Here is a 4,356-nt window from a genome sequence, read left to right on the forward strand (position 1 = left end):
ATCGTTTTTTAAGATTTGATATTCAGCTAAATGGGAATCAAGGGAAGCTTCAAGAGAAGCATGAGAACTCTTCAAGGCATGAATCTCGTCAGAAGAAGTCTGTAAGTCAGCCTGAGCTTGAGTCAAGCTTTGCACTAACTCTCCTGCATATTCTTCCTTCCTAGCCAAAAGTGCCTTCAGCTCCCTAACTTCTTCACTAGCCCTGGATAATTGTTCTGACAAAGAGCATTCCAAAAGCTCTTTGTCTCTTTTCAATTGGCTTGAAGAGGCTTTGACAGTTGCCAGTTCAGAAGTTAAACCACGGTTTTGCTGCTCCAGGAGATTTTTATCTTCTTGCAACTCCTCTATGGTCCCTTGAGCATTCTCGAACTGCTCCTTCCAATTGGTTGCTTCAAGATGGGCTCCCCTAGCTATTTCTTCGGCCTCGTGGACAGTCTTTTCAGACTCACGAGCTTTTCTTTCCAGTAGGAAAATTCTTCCCATTAATTCCGTGCCAATAAGGTTAGCCTACAGAGGTAAGTCATGGAAATGAGAGATTGAAGATAATTAAAAAAACTTGTTGGTAAAAATACCTTCAAAGTAGAATGAACTACGTCATTCATCAGAGTTAAGCAGCTATGACTCTCCATCTTCTTCTTCTCGATATCTCCAATTAGAGGTTCGAGCCAAACATCGGCTCTGCCGGTCTTCCTCAAGAGGCTATGATTGGCAGGAACCTCCAAAGTAACACTTCTCATAGTCATACTTCCACTGCTAGAACATGTCTCTGTATGATGAACAGAGGGAAGAGGAGCAGTGGAAGGAATGGAAGGAAAAGATGTAGAAACCAACATAGGAGCGGAAGAAGGTGCGGTAGAAATAGCCAAGGGAACGGATATATAAGCGGTAGAAACTGGCAAAAGAACGAAAGTCGTCAAAACTGGTAAAGAAATACTTACGGCTGGCAGAGGAATGGAGGAAATAGGAACAAATGAGGAAAGAGGAGCTTCATCAAAAACAGGGCCAAGCTCGCCACTCCCGAAACCACTGTTAAAAAGATGCTGAATTGACTCATTATTATCTCTTGGTTCAGCGTCCTCATCAGATTGAATCAAAACAGGCTCGGTGGCGGAGGTACGAGCAGTAGTGTTTTCAATTTCATCATCAATGATTATTCGTCTCCTGACCCTTGGTCTGGTAATTAGGGAGGTACCCTCCTCTTCTTCTTCAGAACTTTCCTTTGTAGCTTTCCTTTTAGGCAGCAAGGCTCGAGCCTTATCCAAATCAAGAGCAGCATTCGCAGACATGCGAATGGCCATAGCTACTTCATTCGTCATTCCTCTAATGCCAAATCATGATTAAAGGATGGATATACATGATTAAAGTTGAGGAAGAAGTGCTTAACATGTAAAAAAAATTCATATAAAAGGGGGGATACCATGTGTTTTGACCTTCCAGCCATGTAAGGAAGAAATTGATTTCCAAGTTCTCTGCTCCCTAGCAGCAATCTTCAAAAGTGAGTCTACCCAACCACGAAAGTTGGGAATAGGTTCCACATCTTCCATGGTTGCTACAAAACCAAGAAGGGACGAGGTTAAAAAACAACTTTCTTTTGAAATTCTCAAAAGTAGGTACGGTAAATAAAAGGAAACCTACGTTCAAAATTCCACTTCTCAGGGAAGGGAATATTTGTTTCACCAATCAAGTCCACTGTACGGATAGCAACGTAACGGATATACCATCCACGATCTTTGTCATCCTCAGGATTTACCAAAACTTTTTTGCTCCTTGCAGTTAAGGTAAAAACTCCATGGTGTATTAAGTTAGGATGGTGAAATTGACATTGGCCTTGGAAGATAAATATCTCAAACAAGCCACTGTTCTCCACACCAATGGACCGATTTGGGCCAAACAAATTGTAAAGAAACGACAAAAATCGAGAATAACTGGGTCAATCGGAGGATTAAAACCTAAAGTGAAGGGGTAAGTGTAAACAGAAGAATACCCACTTCTAAAAGAGGAAATTCTTTGATTTGGGGAAGGAATTGACATTCGGAGACTATCCTTCCAGTTACAATCTCTTCTTATGGTGGGGATTGTAAGCTCGGTTACTATTGTTGGGTAAGTATCGGCTCTTTCTAAATTTTTAATTTGTTTTTGAAGAGACGTTTTGTCACTTTCAAAAGACAAATCGCCAGGAACTATATCATCAACTGAGGGTTTTTGAGAAGGATCAAGAATTTCCCTACTTTTAGAAGAAGGAGCTTTTGGGATAGAACTCCTTGAAGAAGAACCAGAGGAGCCGCCTCGCGTAGATTCTAACCCTGTTCGAAGCCTACCTCCTCCGCCTCTTCTGTGTCTAACAGGGGCGTTGGGGAATTGATCTAGAATTGGAACTTTTTACGGTTAGGGTTTGAAGAAGACATTGTTAAGAGGAAGTATGTGCTGAAGATTTGTGAAGAAGACAAAGGAAGACAAAGTTATGTGTAAAATGGGAACCGTCAACTTTTTAAGTGTAATGATGAAAAGCCTATAATAAAGGCAGTTGTCACTTCGTAAATAGTGAGAATGAAGAAGTCTCGAAAAAGGGTATGAATAGCGGAATCAATTAGAAAATGACACATGGGCAGAACATTAAATGGAAAAGACTGCTGAGACGTTAGTACTGTCATGAGCATTAATTGTGGCAAAAATTCCTTTTACATGAAGATCCACTTCCCAATTATTTAATTGATAAAAAAATGGAAAGTGGGGGGACTATCTGTATTGGGAAAAAACTGAGTTTATATTAAAAGATGATGTGGCATGACACGTAGATTAGTTAAATGGTCAAAGCGCAGCAATTGACTAAGAGGCACTGATGGAAACAGCCACGGGAAGAAGAATTTAAATAGGCACGAGACGACGTATAGATACGAGTCTCGTACCAATTTAAATTATTTACAGCCAACGGATAGAAGGCATTGAAAGCAAAGATCTGATGACAGAAAGGAGTCCAAATTCATTATTAAATACTTGATACGTTACGAAATTGGTATTTAATAAGAATGATTGTATAACGGCTTATTTAATATCATTTATTACTCATGATTATATCATTAAAGCTGAGGCTTCATTCATTTACCTAGAATTATCTATAAAAGGAATAAGTATCATCATTTGTAAGGACACGGAATACTATTGAGAATTTATTGAAATACACATCTATTTGCTTCTTTACCATCGTTCTCAAAAATATTTTATTTTTGTCTCCTGATTATCAGTAACCCGAATTTCTTTTTAGCTTTGACCAAAGACTCAGATATTTGGTTAAACAAATACATTGGATAATTTATAGCTAACGTGGCTTCTTAAACGAATAATAGTGTAGTCCAAGCAATTCGGTCAATTCCCAAATTTGGGGTTATCTCATTCTCTCTGACCATGGCAATTTGTGGTACGATAGTCCAAATTAAAGAGAGAAAATAGAAAAAAACAAAATTGATTCCCGTGTTAGAGTTTTGAGTTATCTTCAATTGTATATATCTGAACTGTATGTACTTCATATTTTCAAAATCACGTGTTTCCCTTCATTCTATTCTTCATGTGGGGGGGGGGGGGGGGGGAGGGATAATGTTTGAATACTTAAGCTGAATCAATAGATTTTCTGAATGGGCACATCGTATTATGTAATCAGCCAATGTTAAACCTACTTACTCACATTCAGTGTTTAACTTAAAAAATATAAATACAGGAAATGGGGGCAGTATGTTACATTTTAACTTTTCATTTTTCTTTCCCGCTTTATCCATAAAAAAATTCCACTTCATTTTATTTGCTCTTTTTGTAACTAGAAATTAAAAAAAAAAAAAAAAAAGGCAACAGTACAGCTAAGTAAAAAAATAACCAAAAGAAAAACCCGAAAAGTCCTCCTAATATTTTCTTTTCTCTGTGGGTGCAAGTCAAGACAACTATTAGAAAATGTTGAAGAAATTACGGAAATATATATTATTGGTACTTGATAGCATAGGCGGATGCAACGCATTGGTATCGGATTCAACTGAACCCAGTACTTTTGATACGGAGCATAAATTTATTTGTAAAAATTCATTAATATTGTAACATATAGCAATATGAACTCATAACTTTAAAAATACAATGGGTTCAATGCTAAAAAATTTACAAATTGAACTCATAAAACTTAAATTTTAGATTCGTGTCTTAATTGAATATTGCTCTGTAAGGGTACGGCAAAGTTCATGGTACACAACACCTACTATTATATTGACCATGATTTCACTTCGTTTGTTTGTTTGTAATTTTCCAAATAAGTTGTCGATCTCATAATAAATGTGCTTAAATATCGTTTATATACGTAAATATTCAAAATATTACGTG

The sequence above is a fragment of the Nicotiana sylvestris genome, chromosome 4 (assembly GCF_000393655.2).
Source record: "Nicotiana sylvestris chromosome 4, ASM39365v2, whole genome shotgun sequence".
Classification (NCBI taxonomy): Eukaryota; Viridiplantae; Streptophyta; class Magnoliopsida; order Solanales; family Solanaceae; genus Nicotiana; species Nicotiana sylvestris.